Source organism: Gorilla gorilla, chromosome 8 (assembly GCF_029281585.2).
Source record: "Gorilla gorilla gorilla isolate KB3781 chromosome 8, NHGRI_mGorGor1-v2.1_pri, whole genome shotgun sequence".
In the NCBI taxonomy this organism is placed as follows: domain Eukaryota; kingdom Metazoa; phylum Chordata; class Mammalia; order Primates; family Hominidae; genus Gorilla; species Gorilla gorilla.
The window spans coordinates 141,464,501-141,486,495 of record NC_073232.2 but is presented as its reverse complement, the minus strand read 5'-3'; positions in this window follow the sequence as shown (position 1 = coordinate 141,486,495).

Here is a 21,995-nt window from a genome sequence, read left to right as displayed (position 1 = left end):
ACCGCCCCCCACCCAAAATGTTCAATTTCTAAGCCCCAATACCTCAGAAGGCAACCTTATTTGGAAATAAGCCTGTTGCAGATGTAATTTGTTAAGGTGAGATCATAATGAAGAAGGGTGAGCCCCTAATCCAATACAGTTGGTGTTCTTGAAAGAATGCGGTGTGACGCCAGAGGCAGCTATTGGAATGATGTTTCCACAACTTAAAGACACCTGGGGCTTACAGACTTCAGAAGAGGCAAAGAGGGATCTTCCCCTGGAGGCTTTGGAGGGACCCTGGTCCTGCTGATACCCTAATTTCAGACTTCTGGCTGCCAGAACTGTGAGATAATAAACTTATATGGATTTAAGCCACTCAGTTTGTGGTACTTTATTATGGCAGCCCTAAAAACTTATATAACAGACAAAATGTTCAAAATATTTTTATATGTGTATGTATATATGCCAGGGGAACTTGATCAGCAAAGCACAAGACAGACAACAATGACAGAAAAATCAAATATAAAGGTAGCATGATATAGCTGGCAGAAGACCTAATCTATTATTCTAATAAATAGGAATGGAATAAGTTACTGCATTAAAAGGCAAAGATTTAAGTCTAAATAAAAGGAGATAATCCAACCATATATAAGACTACATGGTGGCTAAAAATATACAAGGCTACTGCATACCAGAATGAATTAATATGGCAATAAAATGAAAAAGTCGTTAAATGGAATAAGGGTATATATTTTGTATTGGCATCCATTATGACTAATGATGAATTTTGTAAGAGGTTGGTAACGTGAAACTAGTTTAGTCTCAGAGTTGGCTGAGGCCCCAGGATGTGGGACTGCCGGTTCCTGCTTTCCAAAAGTGAGGGGTCAGCCCACCTGTGCAGGAAGTGCAAACAGGGTGGTCAAAACCCAGTTTTCCGGCTCTTGGGGAATAAAAGGTCCATGATGGCGAGAGGGGAGGGGGATTAGAAGGTTATTTCTCTGGAGAGAATTGTTGGTTGCTGTGGGTTTCTCCCTAACCTTTGTGCCAGGGTGGGCTTCTTCTCATGCCCTCGGGGAGAGGCTCCTGGGAACTTGCTGTGTGGCCCCTGCAGCTTAGGGCCTGAAGGCTGGCTGCAGCCTTGGAGCTCCAAAGGGTGAAAGGCTGTGGCTGCCGCGCCCTGCCAGGCAGTTAATGAAAGGAGGGCTGCGGTTAGGAGTGACTGCAGCCACTGGGCATGGGGCTAACCGGCTGTTTTCCCATGGCCCAGGCTTTAGGTCGAGGTCCTGGCTGAGAGGTGCTTAAAGGTGATTGACCCCCGGTGTTGGAGAGAGAGAGAGAGAAGGGAAGGAGGAAGATAAGAAGGAAAAAGGAGAGATTGAGACCTGAAGCCTGGAGGTGCCAGGGCTATAATCCCTTCCCCTCTCCCTCCTCCCTCATTTGATCCCTGGAGTGGGCAGATGGCAGCAGGCCTGGGGGTTGGGGGGACAGGGGAGGAGCTGGCAGAGCAGAAAGAAGGAGGCAGGGGCACTGACTCCAGGCTCTGTCTGCGGTAGGTGTGAGCTGTGGGAAGGATCGGCTTTCATTTTATGTGAAGCTAGGAGGGTGAAAATATTACACTGGACAGATGAGGCTCTGAACTGAAGCTATTTTTGTAACCAGAAGTGACCAGGGGATTTGCTCTTACCTAAGAATGCCAGAAACGTCATAGGACTTGCCCTAGATTGAGTCTGGAGAACAGAGAAGAAGCAGCCTTGGAGTGACTGGTGTAGGTGGAGACAGAAGGAAGTTGTTTCTCCATGTTTCCTGGGTGACCTGCTTCAGTCTAATGAATATAAACTCTAATAGCACAGAGCATTAGATGTTAATAGTGACTACAGATCAAGGAAATATTGGTAGATGTTTGTGAATGACAAAAGTACCATTTTAGTGGAGGAGTTTGACATACTTCTTGTTAGTATCAAGTGAAAAATATTATATGATATAAGAAATTTCAATAATATAATTAGTGTATGGAATATTAATAGTATAATTAATATATAATAAAGTTTATACCTCCCAAAAATAGACACTATTTTTAAATGTCCATAGAACATTTAGAAATTTATCACATGTTCTAAAAGAAAACATCCATATATTCCCCCAAAAGGACTATATGGACACAGTCTGTCATGACAATGCAGAAAAATAATAGCAGTTTATAAAACAATATCAACAAAACAACTACTTGGAAATTAAAAATATTTTCCCATGAATGGAAAAGATAGGTCAGTAAAAATGGGAAAAAGAAACAAACCTCAATTACAGTTATTGAAATAAATAATATGAGCATGGGGCATAGGAAGCCTCATGGGATGTGGCCACAGCTGTATCAATATGCAAATGTGTGGCTGTTAATGTTTTTAATATTATCAACAATAAAAAACACCATTCCACTCGAGGAGACACAAAAATCGCATAAGTTGACCTGAGAATAGTAGGAGAAAGGAGGTGATAAGAATAGAATTACCTATTAGAATGTTATAGAAACATTAAACAATGTTTGGTGAATAAAATTGACTGCTGGTTTTTTGAAAAGACAAAAAAAGGAGCATATATTCCCATTAATAAGAGCAAAATAAAATGCAAAAATCACTTTCCCATTCACAGTGTTGGCTGCAGGAACATATATGACTAGATGCAGAGATGATGATCAACGTAAGACAGAAAAACCTGAATAGACTCTTTCACCATCTGAAACTAAAGCCCAAACACAACAAAGCAATTTCCCCTCTACCACTCGAAACTGTAACAATCACCACTGGTTTCAAATGGGATTTTCACTTCTTTCCAACTTCCAAGCTACAATTAATTCCTGGGCAGAGAAAAGGAGGAAATCTTTTCAATTCAATTTGTTAAAATGAGAAGATATTTGATGTCAAAGCTAAAGATATTTTTAAAACCCACCATAAATCAATGTAACCTATGAAAATAGATATGAACATCTTAAATTAATTTTGAGCATAATGAAAGGAGGAGGTTATTCAAAATGATGACTAACATTCATATATGTGGAACATGTGCTTGTGCAATAGATCTCATGGAATATTCTGGAAGGTCTCATGGCCTGGACAAGTCAAGGGAGTTGCTCATTGTCATATAATCAGGAAGTAGTAGAACTGAGATTTGAACTCAAACTTTTCTGACTTGAGATTCCAAACATGAGAATGATGTCCTGTGGCTATTTAATAGTACTCCCAGTATGCAACAAGGAATCACCCGAAGATACCTGGTAGCACCTATTAACTTTTTTAGGGCACTGGAAAAAGCACACATGAACATCTTGTTTAATGCAGAAGAGTTATTTGGTGAAATTTAACATTTGTTCTTGATAATAATAACAAGGAAAAAAAGGATGTTTCTTTAACATGAAAACAATATTGATATAAGACCATCCCTCCACTTTCCAGATTTCTCTAGGATCATGTCCTCTGCAGTTAGCAACAATACAAGATGAAACGCTATGAAAGCTATTTTAAAAGGCTACTTGTAAGTTTTAGAGAATTTCTTTAAAAATGTAAGAAAAGTGACACACAAAGGCTAGAATGGAGGAGATAAAATTAGCATTGTTTGTAGTTGATGTGACTCTATTTATGAAACTTAAGGGAATCAATGAAAACATATTAAGATTAGCTAATTTTTAATAATATTAACTAAGACTAAATATTTTAACTAATATTAAACTACTGTGCAGAAAACAATGGATTTTGATGTTACATAAAAAACTGAAAACATATAATAACAAAAAGACCTTATTTATACTAGCAACTGAAATGTAAGATATGTCTGAATAAACTTACAAAATGTCCTAGAAAAGTATTAAAATATCTAAAACTTTGCCAAGGGAGAGGAAAAAAAAGACTTAAATGAATATAAAGAATAATATTCCCATATGAGAAGATTTAGTAGTGCAGATGTCAACTTTCGCCTAATTCATCTACAAATTCAATGAATATCCAATTCTAGTCCCAGTGGGATTTGGGGTGGAACTTAACAAAATGTTTTTAAAGTTCATCTGGAAAAATAAATGGCTGAGAAGAGCCAAGGAAATTTTGAAAAATAAGAATAATGAGAGAGGACTTGACCTACTAGATATTAAAATACTGGTGTGATTAAGACAATGTGCTTTTGGTGTGGGGATAAATGAATCAATAGAACAGAAAAGAAATTTCAGAAAGAGGCATAAATAATGGAGTATACAATAAAGATGGCATTTTAGAGGAGTAAGAAAAGGGTAGGTTATTTGGTCAACAGTTTAGGGTAACTAGTTAAGCATTTGAAAAAAAAATTAGATCTGTACCTTACAATGAAACCAAAAATAGGTACCAGAAAGATGAATATTTTAAGCTTAAGAATAGATCTACATTAGTACTAGAAAACATCTATGTAGAAGTTTATCTACTCTTACTGTGACAAAAGCTTTTTAAAGTGTGGTATCACACATAGAAACTAAGAAAGAAAAGCACATAGATTTGAATTACCAAAAATGCAGTTCCAAGTTAAAAAATTATAATGCAAATAATAAATTATGATGAAATTTTTGCAACTTATATTACAATTCCAGTGTTAACATCTTCAATTTATAAAGAATTATTTTAGTCACTAAGACAAATATAAGCTGCAAACCCTCATCATTAGGAATTTGTCCTGGTACTCACAAAGGCCTCTTTCCTTCTTTCTCTCTCTCTGCACTCACGTGCACATGCACGCACACCAGTATTTTCGTTCTGGTACTGTGGTATTGTTAAAGTAACAAAACCCAAATAAAGACGATCAATATGTCCAGCATAGGGAATGGTTAAATAAGTTGTGGTACATCTATATGATAGATACTGTGCAGTTGGGAAAATAATATGGTTTGTGGTTATATGAGAAAATCTCTAATCTATGTTATTAACTGTGAAAGCAAGGTAAACAGCTCTCTCTGTCTCTCTCCATGAGTGTGTGTGTGTGTGTGTGTGAGTGTGTGTGTGTAATGTGGTTTATATGGTAGAAAACAACAGTATTTTCAGTGACAATCTTTCCAAAGAGGAACTGCAGTCGGTTTTGAGATTAGAAAGAAGGCATGCTGTTGAATTTTCTAATATTTACATATTTTGTTTTTTTTAAAGTCAACAGAGATCATTGGGGTGAGACTATGAAGAAGTTTAGCTTTCTTCCTTATGCTTCTCTGCAGTTAAAGTAACAAACTAATAAATATTAAATAAAAAATTAAAGTATGGAAAGAAAAAATATGCAGAGGATTTAAAAGAGTAATTAAAAAGGAGAAATATAAATGGCCAATAAGCATAAAATCTCTAAACTTGCCCAGTAATAAAATGCACATAAAAATATTGTTTTACTTATAAAATAGCTTATATCAAATTTTAATTATAAAAACATTTTAATGGTAATATCTGATGCTGGGAGAGTATTGGATAATGGACACAGATAAAGGTAAAGCATGTTCGTACAGTCTGTCGGTTAAAGATTTCATGGTATTTTAAATTCCACTTTAAGGTTTATCCTATGGAATTAATTATAGATGTTTAGAAAGACTTGGCTTCAGAGATTTTTGATGCAGCACCTTTGATGATGGAAAAAAATGCAAACAGTGGTATATTCATGGTACGTTCATACCATGATATTCTAGGCAACCACTCAAGATTGTTATGAGAAAAAGTTAGAAAAATTATTTGTTATAAAATATTTAGTGTAAAATGCAGGAAATAGTATGAATGGCTTGATCCAAAGATTAATTTTAAAAGTGTGAATTCTCATGGAAAAAGGTAGAAAGGAAATGTGCCAAAATGTTAAAATGGATGTTTCTTGACCATGGGATTGTGAGTACTTTTTATTTTTCTTCTTTTTCTTATTCTTAAATTCCTGCAATCTTGATTCCAGGATAGCTTCCAGAGAACGGGGCATTTCATTCATTCTTTAATATATTGCATATCTACTGTGTCCTGTGCATGATGCAGCTCCTTCAGCCTAGGAATTCACAGTCTAGTGAAGAGAGACACACCTGGAAGACAGCAGGGAGCAGGAAGGCAGTTCTAAGTTCTGCAGACCAGGGAAGAACAGCTGACCTGGTTTGGGGCAGATGACAGGGAGCAAGATCTGAGCTCAGTTTACCCCTGGACATGCTTAGAAAGGCTGTTTCAGGCATCTCCCAAGTTCCTGGCTAAATCTTTCAAATGTTCTCCAATTCTATAGCATGCAAACACTAAAAGGGCATGAATTTCATCTGCAGTTTCTGTTCTTGCACACACAGGCTCAGGAGTCCTTTCTGGAAGAATGCGTCAGTTTGCCATGGGACATCACCTGATCCTAACCCCAGCCTCAGGAGCAAGAGGCACCTGTCTTAGAGTGAGCAGCCAACGGGGAGGTCCATGCTTCTGCACTTGTAATATAGGCCTCCTGGGTTAGGCTGTGAAAAAGAGCAGAGGCTAGGTGGGAGAGGACCCCATGCGATGATAATAATGAGATACAGCCCTTCTCCATACCACCAGTAGTAATTTTATTATTTCCAGATTTCTTTAAAAGGCAGCTAAGGTCTGGCCAGTTCTGCAGAAAATATTTTGGACAGACAGGAGGCTAAACCCAGCTCTTTCAGCACAGTGCCTTGCAGATGGCAGATGAGCAGTGAATAGCCTTTGGATATTGACTGAAGTGTCGTAACACCTTGGCCTTGGTATTGACCTGCTGTGCCCTGCCCTTGCCTGGTCAGGCGCCTCCCGCTTTGCCATGATGGACATCACACCCTCCACAGGGAGCCAGAACCCTCACAGCCCTGTATTCTCTGCCTTGAAGGTTTTCCCAACTCCTTCGTAAAATCTGACTTCCCCTTTAAACCCTACCTTAAAATGTCCATTGCCTTCAGTATCAATTGCTTTCCCCCATTCTTCTAGGGAGAGGTGGCTGCTCTTTTAGCACACTCTATTGTCAGTTTTCTGTTTCCATGACAGCTCATTGACCATGAGGCTTGATTGTTCCTGGGGCAGACACTCAGTAGTTGCTCTGAGAATCAATTGGCTTCCTTTCTTGTCTTGAGCTAGTTTAGGCTTTGCACTTCTCTATGCCTCTCGGAAGAATTCACCCTCTATATTTAAGCAGAATGGCTTAGCAAGGTAGTGTGTCCTGAAGTAATATACTCCTTCTCCAAACACGCACACACAGTACATGCATGCACACGTGCACATGGGTGCATATGTGTGTGTTTTAATCATTTCAAAACTGCAGAGTTCTTAGACAAACATTCCTGGAAAATGAAGTTTGTTATGAGACCTCGGGGAGACAGGGCTGAGAAGCAACAGCCCTGCAGCATTTTCTCCTCAACCTTCTGCAGTTGAGGAGCCCTTTGGAGCCAAACAGAAAGGGCCATCTCAAGGCTTGGCTAGGCGCAGCCCGGCTCCCCAGTAGGAAAGCAGGTGTGCTTGGCTATCTTCACCCGAAAACCTAGGATCCTAACAATACAGCCGTACAATGTAGGTCTTAGCAAGGCACTTGGTGAACGGAGCTCCTATGCCTTGGGGCTGGTCAGCTTCACCATCTTAGCCTTCTCCTGCTGAATAATGGAAACCTGTTTTAGTTTTTATTTTGTTGTTAATTTCATGCCTGATGCTAAATCTGTACTGAGTACTTAATCTTGTTAAGAAACATCCACAAAATATTTATTACTGGGAAACTGATTTCATAGGTAATTGCATCCCACTTTTTCAAAAAACTTTTATTTTATGCCTTTTTGTGAAATAATTAAAAACATCATTTCAGTTTTGATCTTTTGGGGATTAAAATTATATTTAATCATGCAATGCTTTTTTTTATTATTTTTGTTCTTGTGTTATAGCAAATGTGCAGTGGTTTTTATCTCCTCTTTGTACTTGCAATAACATATTATTTGACCATGAATCACTTTAATGGATTGAAACATAAGCATGTGAATTGAAAAATAGATACATTAGTCAAATCAATAAATAAATATGAAAATATATTTCTACGATGAAAAACCATCTTGGCTACTGTGTCCTCCAACTTGGACAGAGAGAGCTGAAATATATGGCCGTAAAATATAGCTTGCCATGTCAACTAGCCAGTGCCTGCAGCCTAAAAGGGATTTTGAGCACTGAGTAAGTAGTATTTCATCAACAAAATCATAAAATAAAGACATTAAAATGAAGGGATGATGGAGTGCTGCAGGACGTTTGTAAAATCACCCTTCAGTCTGAGGCTGGAGTAGTTTAGTATTAGACATGGCATACTTTTCATATAAATTTGCTTACAAATAGCATGCCTTAACAAGCAGTATTACCAGGCTGCCCCTGTAGCAAATATATTTCTACTATTGTTGCTAAACAAACTCTGCGTGCACTCTATGGTATAGCTAGGGTAGAAATAAATAATTCATCTCTGGTCTAAGAAAGTACGACTATTGCCATCTTCACCCAGAGCATTCATCTTTGTTAATTAATGACTTAACATAGCTCCTTTTAGCTATTCAAAAGCCAGCTACCCAATTTTTATATACTTCTCTTCATGTGCTGTCTTTATTGGATGAAATCCCCTATTAGTCATAATCAATGTTCGATCTCTAATTTCATAAGATAATAAAATGGGCTGCATGGATTATTAGTAGTTACATTGTGTAACTTATCAGTTATTTGTCAGATGAATGTCAGAATATAATTAACATGCATTATTTTAACGAATACAACTGAGAAATAAAGATTTTAAGTGACTTGCCTTTCTCAGAAAGTAGGCACAAAATACAGTAAGGAAATCTGTATTTGCATGTATTTACATATCAGTGTCATTTTTTTCTGAAGCACGTAGCATTAGTTTAATATCTTTCAGTTGCAAATTGCTATAATTTGTTGTTTGATTATATTTTTACACACGTTAATAAGATCAAGAAGCGTTCATTAAAATTTGTAGTTCTGTCAGATGGAGAAACTTTTATAGAACAGATGTGAAATTAGGTAGGGGAATTCTAGATTTGGGGTTGGATGGATGTCTTAGAGTTCCTGTGATTTGCACCCCATTTGCAGTCATCTTTCCATAAACCATCATTGAGTGAATGGCACAGCCACCAGCTTGGAGGAGAGAGAGTGTTTTCTCAGCCTCCCTGAGACCCACCTCTGGAGCTTCCTGCCTGCTCCGTGTCCTGGGTCCTGGGTCAGCAGTGTGTGACAGGGCACAGTCATCCTGTTGAACCCACCCCATAGGTGAGAACATCTGGGATGGGCCGTTTAGACTCTCCTGCCCTCTTTAGTTCAAAGCAGTGCTATCAGGCTGCAATTGGTTCACCCCAACTGGGAAACGAGGAACACCTCCCACTGAGAGTTTTATTTATAATCGGTAGTTTATTTTTCCATTTTCCATAAGGATTGTGATGTGACCCATCCCAGGAGGTGGACTTTGGATCCCAGGAGGTGGACTTTGGAAAGCAGAAGTTGGGGTTCACAACTCACATCATGCTCCAACTGTGCGGCCTGGCATCCTTGTGCAGGAAGCCCCCCCTCCACCCTCCCTTGGGCCGTCGGGGACAATGTGAAGGCTGGATGCCCTCCCAATGGGTGGTGAGTCTCAGGGGTTGTGAGACAGGAACCACGCAAGAACTCGCATTGGCCTTGAGCTCTCATCCCTGCTGAGCCACACCACTGGGCCTCTGGAAACTGGGGTCTGGAACCCCTCAGAGAACCATGAGGTTGTTGCCTCATACACATTTCAGCAATGAGAGCCAATGGCAAAGCTCCTGTAACAAAGGGCAGGATGGCTCTTCCCTCCTTCCCATGCCCTGAAGCCAGCTCCTGTCCCAGCAGATGTCGGCACCCTCCAGTGCCTGACCCACCATCTGGCCACCACTGCAAGAAAGATATGTTTTGAGGGTCATCTTACTGCCCCAGATTCAATGGCACCAGTTTCAGAGTGCATTTTTAATGAAACATTTTATTCAGTGTAACTGATGTGACACTGAGACTCCCTTCCTTCCTTCCCTCCCTCCTTCCTTCCTTCCCTCCCTCCCTCCTTCCTTCCTTCCCTCCCTCCCTCCTTCCTTCCTCCATCCCTTCCTCCCTCCCTCCTTCCCTTCCTTCCCTCTCTCCTTCCTTCTCTCCCTCCCTCTCTCCTTCCCTCCCTCCCTCCTTCTTTCCTTCCCTCCCTCCTTCTTTCCTTCCCTCCCTTCTTCCTTCTTCTCTTCTTTTTTTCTCTTTCCCTTTCCCATATTCTCTGGTTCATTTCCTGTCTCGTAGTTTCTGGTTATGGAGTGGACCACCCACATGCAGGTTGCAGAGATGGGCAAATAAAAGTCAGAAACAATTCAAGGTAATTGTGGTGAAACCTTTGTAGAACATCTGCAAATGGATTGCATCTGTGAAATACACCAGCATATGATTTTGGAATCAATAGCTCAGACTTTTTTTCTTTTCAATTGAATTTTATGGGGATGGGGGCATAGAGAAACCCATCCAAATAAAAATTATTTTGGAATTACAGATACATTAGCAGTATTTAAATACCAATGGGGAATAGTGTATGCACATAAACATTTAAAATAATGCCAGTAAAAATTATAGTGACTCATTGTATAGACCACCCTGAAATGCTGGTTTTGAGCACAGAGCTATTTCTGGATCAACATTGTGCTTTATTTAATATATCAACCTCAACATACTGTTGTCATTAAAGTTCCTAATAAATGCGATTTAATTTTTAATGTGGCAAATTGTGTATCGTACAGATGCTGTGTTCTTGTTTGGAGGAAATCTTAGGGTCATTTCTTATACAAAGCACTTTCCACTCACAGGAGAGCCAGACTTACGGATTCAGCTGTATTTCTTGTGTCTGTGTCCTCATTCCCTGAGTGTGAAAACTTTATTGCTCATTATCTACTGGGCTGTGATGAAGTGACAGATGATTTATTGGGAGCCAAAAACTGTGTTTCAACGGTGAACATTTTTATCCTGTTGTGATGTGGTTCTGCCAGCCTCCTCTAACTGCCGAGGCAACAAATAAAGAAGGCTTCATGCTGGAGGGGCCGGCGCTCCTCATAAAGGTCCACATTTCACACCACACTCTGTTCCTAATTTGATTCAATTCCCTTTTGTTGCTTAAAAATTCAATTTGTTTAATTGAGCTGTTTGACAGTAAAATCTGAATTCCATGCATTTTAACCATTCATATTAAATTTCCCTCTGTATAGTACTTTTATTAATGTGCTTTATAGGCAGAGGCATAATTTAAATTTGGTGACCTCACAAGCTTATAAAAGGATTTGACTTCTTGTTTTTTCTCAAATCTAAATTAAAATGAATGAATGCAAACCAATGGTACAGTTGTGGTTTCTTTACTCAGTTTAACGAGTCAAGGAAAGGAACCTGGGGTATGAGAGTATGAGGTGTGAAGGTGTGTACGTGCACGTTTTTTAGTGTATTTTCATATTTTAATAGATGACATAATATGGGGGTAGCAGTGAAAGTCTAAATGACCTGCCTTTAACAGTTAAAACAGCAAGTCTCTATCTTCCATTAAAATGGTAGGTGAGGTATTGTATCACGGAATATACAATGTCTGCTTTTTACAGGGTTACACATTTATTGACATTTAAATAGCTGAATATCTTTTCCTTTAGGATTAATAAGATACACAGAAACCAATGTAAGATTTTTGAGGTTTACTAAACTTTAATCAGTAAAATTTAATAGCAATATCTGAGTCATTATGTGTGTGTAGAATGCCGTGTGACTTTACAAACACTTTTAAGCAATGAATTATGTTACAAGAATGGGTTCCTGTGTATCATTATGTCCAGGTAAATGCCAGAATGATGACATAATTGGTCGTTGAGAGTAAAATACAACCCCTGTAAAATGTTACTAAGGTAAATGTGGAAGGATTGTAATTCATTATACATAAACATGACTTCTAGGTATTTACCATCTTATGAAATATAGACTAACTTGATGTTACCCGTCATTGTTTCTCTCTTGCCTTTGTTAGTTCGTTCAGCAATGGAACCATGTCTCGGCTTCAAAATAGCTAATTCCTTTTTATTCAACCGTTTTCCAGGGTACCCCGGTGAATTTCACGTCTCTTTTCATACACTGGAGACCAAGTATTCTGTAAATGCTAAATCCTAAAAACTGGCCTTAATAAGAATGATAGTCCACCAATTTCAGACAATGATAAATTTATGACTTTGGATTAAAGGTCAGATGGCTATTTCAGACATTAAAACAGCCCAATTTCATAATACCCAGCACCTTAAGGAAAGACATGTTTGCACATTGGTGCCTGTGAGTTCCTGCTAAAGACATATAGTAATAGTTACGAAGTCAAGAAGCTCATTCCCTACCTGTGCAGTGCGTTTTCCTTTCGCCCTAGGCGACTGTTTAACTTTTAACCCTCTTGTTCACACAGCGTACATGCATAAAAGTACAATGTACCACATAAGGAAGCGGGTCTTGCGACATTTGTTTTATGCTGTTTGCTGTAAGACACATTACTCATGTTTTCAGACATTTTCGGCTGTCCCAAAGTAAGAAGTCATTTTCTGCAAATGGCTACTTCGGCTTTAAATTTGTTCGGTTTCAGGTCATCTTGGCCCCTCCAACATTAACAGGGATCTGACTAAGAGAAAGAGGCTGGCATAAAAATGCCTTGGAAAGGCTTTAGTTTGGCCATTCTTTGGGGGTGTTTGATTTTTTACTATTTAATCAGGCCTCTACTCTTTGACCCAGCCACTCCCCAGTCATGTCCGGGACGAACTGCTTTATAGCCACGAGGTGTCTATTTCCCTCCTAAGACTCTTGAGCTTCCTCCTCTGACGAATGATCTTGACCATCACTTTGTGTTTTATCTTCTGCTCTTGGGCCCAGCACTGTGCCGGAGCAGTGGTGGCGGGCATGACGTCCCATGAGGCACCTGCACAGCACAGGGCAAAACCATGGACCCCCGCGGTTAATTAACAGCAACGGAGAATTGAGAATAGATCATGAAATTGTCTGGAGTTAGGGCTCTTTCGACTCATGGAGTCCATCATTCCAAGCTTGGGGTAACCGCTTCATGGACATTCAAAGCTATGGGGGAAAGAGAGGAAGATGAGAAACTCCACAGAATCCAAACCCACTCCTGGCTCCTCCAGGTGAATGGGTGAGAGGCTTCAGGAGGAAGTTCCTCCCGGAGGCCTTCTGTTCCTGCTGCAGGACCCACAGCAGCAATAGGAAAATAGTAATGTGTCTAACCTTGTTTACCCCTGCACACCCTGCGTGCATTCAAGGTGTTCATTTCCCCTTCTTAAATTTTTTCCAAAGGCCATCCCAATTCATGTTGTGGAAAAGGATGAGATTAAACGGGTGAGGTTTCCTCCATGAATATTCCTGAGTTGATAAAGGTGCATTTTTTCCATTCTATCCAGAATCTAGCCAGTGGGAAACTGAGAAACTCATAAAAAAAATACCTTATGTATTCTAGAAAGGGACTGTGCTCTTTAATTGAAAGAAAAACAACAAACAGGTCTTTTGGGATATGGGTGAAATATGCTATTTAAAGGGAAAGTGAAATTACCTTGACTGTAGCCTTTTTTTTTTTTTTTTGGATAAAATTCAAGATAGACTAGCTCCTTCCTAAGTCTGCTTTGATCTAACTAATAAGCTTTTGAGGTGCTAATGCATAGGCAATGGGGATTAAAGAAATAAAGATGAAGATTATACAGATGGGTAAAGGAAATTTAAAAGGCATTTCCTAAAACTTGTAGTTCTCCCCCTAAAACCTTCGTGGTAGCAAAAATCAAAGGAGAATGTTAAAGAGTCAACAGTCAGGAGCCTCTTTTTTGTCTGGGAAGTAGATGATTAACTGTAGAAAAGACAGTCACGCTGGGTTTTTTTTACCTCTTGCCCACCTCCTGCTGAATGAACAGGAGAAGTCGCAGATTGGAGCCTTCCACACACTGGACAACTGAAAGTTGACTCTAGATTTTTAGCATCCTCAATGTGATCATAAACCTATGGAGACTGCACAGAATTTGCGTTTGTTTCTGCAACGTTTTGAATCACCGTCTTTTTCTACAGTTTGTTTTTCATCATTCTCTTCCCCCTACCCCCAGAAATAACTTTAAGGTCACAATTGTATTTTTATTTATTTATTTTTTTATTATTGAGACAGAGTCTCACTCTGTCACCCAGGCTGGATTGCAGTGGTGCGATCCCAGCTCACCGCAACCTCTGCCTCCTAGGTTCAAGCGATTCTTATGCCTCAGTCTCCTGAGTACCTGGGATTACAGGCATGCACCACCATGCCAGGCTAATTTTTGTATTTTTTGGTAGAGACAAAGTTTCGCCATGTTGGCCAGGCCAGTCTCGAACTTCTGGCCTCAAGTGATCCGCCCACCTCAGCTTCCCAAAGTGCCGGGATTACAGGCATGAGCCACCTTGCCCAGCCTGTGTTTTTAGTTTTGGTAACTGCCCATAATATGAGCTGTGTGCTCTTCACCTAGTAGAAGAGGGGTGGAGTGCCCTGACTTTTGCCTCAAAAAAACTCAAAATCTACATTAAGATAAAGTGGTCCAAAGACGATAAAAGTGTCAATTTGTAAAGCTAATGTTGAAATTTAATATCATTTCTGAATTGTCAATTACCATTTATTTGGACAAGGCACAGTGCCTGGTGCCTAAATGACATTAGATGGCCGAATGACAGCCCTGTTACACGTGGGTGCTGAACTGTGGCAGCTCAGGGGAAGCCAACCTCAGCAATTCCTGGGGTGGGGAGGGTATGATGTGTGAGTCATGCCTTGAATGAGAAACATTTAAATTGACAAAGCCTGAGGGGAAGGGACATTCCAGACTGAGAAGCTAGGTTAATAATGATCTCCTTTTGTAATCTGATGTCAGTAATATGCAAATATTCTTTGTGCATCATAAAAAACTCAATTCGTGATTAAAGTAAGGTCTCCTTCAGTTTGAGAGCACACACTTTGCAGCTAGTGAGACTCAAGTTCAAGTCCCAGTTTCGCAATTTTCTCTGTGTGTGCCTAGTAATCTTTCAAAGTTTTCCTTTTCTCAGCAATGGGACATAAAACAATATCTGCTTCACAGGGTTATAGTGAGGACTGAATGACATAATGTGGCTTATGTAGTTTACGGTCTGAACTAATGCAATTTAGCTTTGCATGTAACTGTGTCATATGTTAAAGCCGTTGCCTATGTTAGTGAGTGTGCCACCACCGATCCACCATTAGAAACCTGTGTTGCTGCTGGTGGCCTCAGCACAAGAAAACTGGCTCAGGCACAGAATAAAGTGAAAAGCTGGTGCCAAACCCTGGGAAGTGGATTCCCTCTGCTCCCTATTTTTCAAGATGGGTTATTTCATTGTTTTGTAAAAATGTTAAATATTTTTTATAAATAATTAAAGCAATGACATGACTAGTATACATCTATACTCTGCCACCTGCTCACCACCCAGTTTTATATCATTATTACCGTACCTGGCCAAACAATAGATCAAGTATTAAAGGAAACAAACATGCAAGAACTCAAAAAATAGGATAAATATAAATCCTTCTTATAGAAACAACTGGGCACATCTAAGCCCAGCCAAAGTTACATGATATATAAATTATATTATAATTTTATATAAATATTATTATATTAATAGTATAATTATTAATAGTATAATCTATATAGAATAGAATTATATTCTATATAAATTTGTTATAATTTATAATATACAATAATATATATGTTATAACATATATAATACTATATAATATGTAGTTATGTATAATTTATGTATTATAATATATTATATTATAAAATTTATATAATATATAAATGACATTATATAATTTATTATATAAAATTTATATATAATATGCATGACATTTATATATAATTTATATACAATAAATTATATAATATATATATACAATAAATAATATAATATAATATATACAATAAATTATATAATATAATATATATACAATAAATTATACAATGTAGTATATATACAATAAATTATATAATGTTATATATACAATAAATTATATAATATTATATATAATATAAATTATATGTAACATATATAACATATAACATAATTTCTATTATAAATGATAATAGAAATTATATATTTATTATAATGTATTTATATTAGATTATAAATATAAATTATATTATTTTCCTGGTGTTTATTGCATTTGTACATTTATATATGCTTTTACATGTATTACTTGATTTATCAGCTTTAAAATTTACATCTTTGTTCTCCTTATGTAAAGATGAGAAAAATTGGGAACTTGCAGTATTTCTAAATCCACTCTTCCTCATCACTACCCAACTGTTGAAGCTGTTTTTATATAATGTAGAGTTAGACATACATGTACATATGTACAGTTAGAAAATACATATACCTATACATGTTTGTATTTTTTCTTTTATGAAAATTCCCAGTGTTGCCACAGTTTAATGCTCCTGGTGAGTGGGGCTGATGCTCATGAAGAGTCCTTGGCTGATGGTTGTTCCATTCACTTTGGGCTAGGCTGAGATTTGCCCTCTAGTTGTTTCTATAAGAAGGGCTTATAGGTATTATATTTATTGAGTTCCGGCACATTTGTTTCCTTTAATAGTTGGGTTATTGTTTGGCCAGGTACAAAATTCTTGGGCTACTACTCTCTCTCCCCAGGGGTTTCACGGGGCCGTTCGTTGTGTTCTTGCACTACCCGGCACTTAGAGCTGATTAATCCTCTATGTCCCCAAAGGATTCTTTCTTCTTTTGGAGGATCAACAGCTTCACTAGCATGTAACTCAGTATTGATTGCTCATATCATTTTTCTTGGTCCATAGCATATGCTTTCAATCCATAGATTCAAGTTGACTTTTATTTCTGAAAAGTTTTCTTAAATTATATCTCAAAGGTTTGTTTTCCTTTTCTGTTTCAATTTTTCAGTGCTCTGCTTCAGGGATACCATTTATGTGTTTGTTGCCTATCTTATTTCTGTCTTATCTATGCATTATTTTTCCCTCTACTTTTTGACCCACGTTTCCTTATTTCCACTTTGTTTGCTCAGTTCCTCAGTCCTGTCCTCCATGTCTCTTCCTGTGTTGCCAGAAATGCACATTTCTGACTGCGGTTTGGTCAAGGTGGTCTTCATTTCTGTGATGGTTTTATTTTTTCATCCACTCCTAGTTTTCCTCTTATTTCTTCTCCTACTGTTGCCAGTCAATATATTTTTTAAACTCCTGTAGCTCTACTTTGAGATTTTACATTAAATAAGTAATTATCTCATTAAATTTTTAAAAAATTAGTGGGGCATGTTTGGTACCAATTTTCATCTGCTCCACAGAAACTTCTTTCTAGTCAGTGTTCTTTACTTACCATTTGTTTTCCTGTTCATTTTATTCCTTTTCAAGTAGCAATTTAAATATATTCTGTGCTTATTTGCTTATCCATTTTTAAAAATTATTACTCATCTTGGAAGGAGGTGAATTATTCATGGGCCAGCCTTTTAAGGAAGTTTAATGTTGGTAAGGACCAGGGCAGCATCCTGGCAGACAGACTTCTCCTTTATTATCAGCAGAGTTCCATAAGATGATAAATCTTTTTGGCAATTACCTCTTTCCAACCAAAGAAAGCAACAACTGCAAGCCTGCTTCTAACAGGATCTCCCCGACTCTGCCTCTCCAACCAACAGCTTCCTGCAAATATGGCCACTGACATGTCTCCTCATTCATCCACCTCTCTTCTCCTTCTCCATGGTATTATACAGAATACGGGGAGAATTCTATTACAAGCTGGCATGCTCGACTCTTTTGATTCCAAACTAGGGATGTCAGATTTTGTCTCCCATAGTGAATTGCCTACTCAGAAAAAAACTGGGGCTTGAAAGTCTTCTCTGAGCTCTGTGGCCACAGCCAGTAGTGTTTTGTCCAGGGATTGTTCCGTATTCCTTACTCGGCTCTTCACTGTACTGGGAAGTCCTTCAGATGTGGGGATGTGGGGTTATAGAGGAGTTCTGGTTTAAAAAAAAATTGTTTGTAGTGTTTTGTTTTTCATTCTGTCATTTTAACGGTGATTCATTAGTGAGTATAGAAGCTATTTATCTTAACCCCATTTTAAAACTGGATATAAACAGTGGCAACTTAATTCAGGTTCCCAGGTGATGGGTGAGGAATTAAAAAGCTACAATTGTGTTAAAAAGCTACAATTGTGTTACCTTGCAAAGGTGTAAAGAACTGATAAAGGTCCCAGTGTTTGAGTTTTTATTCATTTAATTTAATATTTGTTTTGTGTAGTGAAACTGCTGAAAGTATGCTCCATTTCATAAAACAAATTCATTGATTTTTTTACTCCCTTAACAAACATCTGAGCCCAGCCCCTACCAAGCACTGCTTTAGGTACTGGTGGTAAAGTAGTAAGCAAAAAAGACAAACCCTACTTTCTTACATTTAGTAAATGTATTAGTCAATGTTAGAACATTAGTCAATGTTCTCCAGAGAGACAGAACCAATAGGATGTGTGTGTGTGCGTGTGTGTGTGTGTACACACACAGAAAGAGGTTTATCATAAGGAATTGGTTCATACCATCATGGAGTCTGGCAAGTCCTTTGATTTGCAGAGTGAGTTGTCAAGCTGAAGACCCAGCAGAGCCAGCAGTTTAGTTCTAGTCTGAGTCTGAAATCCTGAGAACCTGGAGCGCCAACAGTATAGTTCTAGTCTGAAGGCTGGTGGGCCTGAGACCCAGGAAGCCCTGATGTTTTAGTTAGAGCACAAAGGCAGGAAAAAACTATTGTTCCACTTTGAAGACCATCTAGGCAGGAAGAATTCTCTCTTACTTGGGGGAGAGTCAGCCTTTTTTATCTATTCAGGCCCTCAACTGATTAGATGAGGCCCACCACATTAGAGAGACCAATCTACTTTACTCATTTACCAATTTAAACTTCAATTTGATCAAAAGCACCCTCACAGAAACACCCAGAATAATGTTTGATCGAGAATCTGGGTACCCCGTAGCCCACTCAGAGTTGACAACATTAATCATCAGAGGTGTACCTCTGTCAACTTGACACATATACACATGTCCTCAAACCATACTTAATCTCTAAAGTCAATGACAAGGTCATAATTCTGCCTAACATGATACAACTATCCTGTGTACAGCTGAAAATGCACTAACCTCTTCTCCCGAAGAGGAGGTGAAATCCTTGAGTGATGTTTACCTTTCTCCTGATATCTTCTAACTTAAATATTGTGAGGTAATTTCAACAATATTTAAATATTATGATATAAAGCCAATGCATCTTATGTTACACGATAAAGGGATAAGAGAGGGGAGAAAAAAAGACACACACACATATTCTTAGGAAAATAAAGAAGAAATATTCATGGTAATTACAGTCTTTATTTCTGTAACTGGTCATGAGATTGTAGCTGGTATTTGTAACCACCTTTTTCCAGTGCCCATTCTGAATTTCCTCTGTCCTCAGTAAGCACCTCAGCTGGTTATGAATCTTTTCCTGGTGGGGTGACCCAAACCTTAATTCCTGAAGAGTCTGGGCTATGAGTCCTGCCTGCATTCAGTTGCTGTAGTTTTCCATTGACTTTAATCATAAGGCATGATCATGCTAAGAGACACCTTGGACGATCTCCAGTATTGCAGACATACTCTTCCTTATCTCCGTTGTGGAATAGCAGTCTAACTTCCCCTTTGTAATCCAGAGCAATCACCCAGCCAGCACAGTAAATCCCTTCTTTGCCTGTTGATTTAGAGTTATGAGGAGCCCAAAGTGTCCAGGTTGCAGTCTTAACTTCCAGTTTAATGGAATCATTATATCCCCTGGTGGAACCACTCCTTCCACTAGAACTAAAACCTCTAGGCCTTCAGAACACAAGTCCATCAGCACAGGAAAAAAAAATTTTGCCAGTGGTTTACTAGGGGTAATAATGAATGGTGCCACTCCCATTTCCACCTGTGAGTTTTGAAAATGGGAGAAACAGCCTCATATATTGGACACTAATTCAGAAAATATACAGAGAACCTTGCCTCCCAGAGAATCTTGCCCCAGCACTGCAAGGTATTGTCACCTAGCTGATGGTGCAACTGTGACTTCAAAAGACCACTATACCGTTCTGTCAAACTGGTTGCCTCAGGATGGTGGGAAACAGGGTAAGACCAGTGACTTCCATGAACATGGGCCCATGGCCGCACTTCATTACCTGTGAAGTGAGTTCTTTATTGGAAGTAAAGCTGTGTGGAATACCATGACGTGTATAATAGAGCCTTGAAGTCCATGGATAGTTTTGACAAAAGCATTGTGCAAAAGGAAGACAAATCCATATCTACATTAAGTACTCAGTAATAACAAAATGCTGTCTCTTTCATAAGGGAAGCAGTCCAATGTAATCAACCTGCCACCAGGTAACTGGCTTATCACTCTGGGGAGTGATGCCATATCAGGGGCTCAGTGTTGGTCTCTGCTGCTGCTGGATTGGGCACTCAGTAGTGGTCCTAGCCAGGTCAGTCTTAGTGCATGGGGAGTCCATGTTGCTGAACCCATGCAAAGCTTCCATCCCTGCCGCCATGAACACTTTTCTCATGAGCCCATTCAGTGATAACGAGGTGGCTGGAGAAAGAGGCTGACTCATCTCCAGAGAATGGGTCATCTTATCTTTTTTCATTATTGAAATCTTGATCACCCTGGCAAAAATGTACAGATATTTGTGTCCCAAGTGAAGGGTGGTGACTTGCATGCTCAACTTTATGGCTTGGTGGGTGCATATCATTGAGAAAGAATGAGATTCACTTATGTTTGCCTGCCTTGAGTAGATGGGGGTGTCTGATATGATGTCATAGATGGGAGCTTAAGAAAAATAACTTCCTAAATGGCTGCCTTTTAGAAACGGCTGGAAAGACTGGCAAGAACTCGTGGGCTAGTACCAGTGGGTTCTCCCCTGTGGGAGCAGGGGTAACTTGGGGGGGGGGGGCAGTTTGGTGAGAGCTTCTCCCAAGTTCACACCAGAAATGAAGGAAGCGTGAGGAGAGGACGATGCTCACTGCCTTGCTCCACCTGCTTCTCCTGCCACTTTCGTGCTCAGACTCCAAAGGTTCCCTATTGTCCTGACAATCAAATTCACACTCTTCATGACAGTGTCTGAGGCTCTTGCCAAGTTTCCCTGGCTTGTGCCTTCAGCTTTGTCCCAGGCTCTCACTTTGTCTCCCCATTCCCCCACAGGGACATTCCAGGCTCAGGGGACCTACTGTTGCCTCATGGCTCAGCATCCCCTTTCTGACCTGCACTATTTTACACATGCTATTCCTCCTTCTTGGAATACCCTTCTCGCCTCTGTGGATATCAGAATTATTTTCACGTTCAAAATAAAAGTTATTATCTCTAAAATCTTTTCAGGCTATTGAACTCATATTTAGTCACTTACTCCTCAGGTTTTTCAATAGTAGTTTCTCTATACTCTTATATATTGTTTTCTGTCATTTGACCTTTCTTCTAGTTGGTCTGGTAGGCTATAAACACTGGGATGGGGGAGAGTGTACAAGCCTTGAAACTCAGCTGACCAAAGCTTGCATTCAGATGCCATCACATTCTGGCCACGTCACTTGAATGTCGTTTAATATCTTTAAGCCTGCTAAGTTATTCTTCATTTATCAAGGAACTTTAATACTAATGTCTATAGATAGTGTAACATCTACCTTCTGCAGTAGAGTGGAAGCTCAATAAGGGACAGGAGGCAGGTCTTTCCTATTCATTCCTATATTCCCAGCATCTAGTACAGTGCCTGACATATAATATATAATAACATATAATGGGTGAATATAATTGGTGAGATTGTTGTAAACAGTGAAACAGGTAATTGACACAAGGTTCTTGGCACACAGCAGGCTTTTGCTGTACAGTTTCTCTTATTACTCAGTTGGACATGGCTACTGCTCCACCTTGTGAGAGATTTTGGAGGCTAGAGAATTAGTTTTATTATTGTGTTCTCAGCTAGACCTTT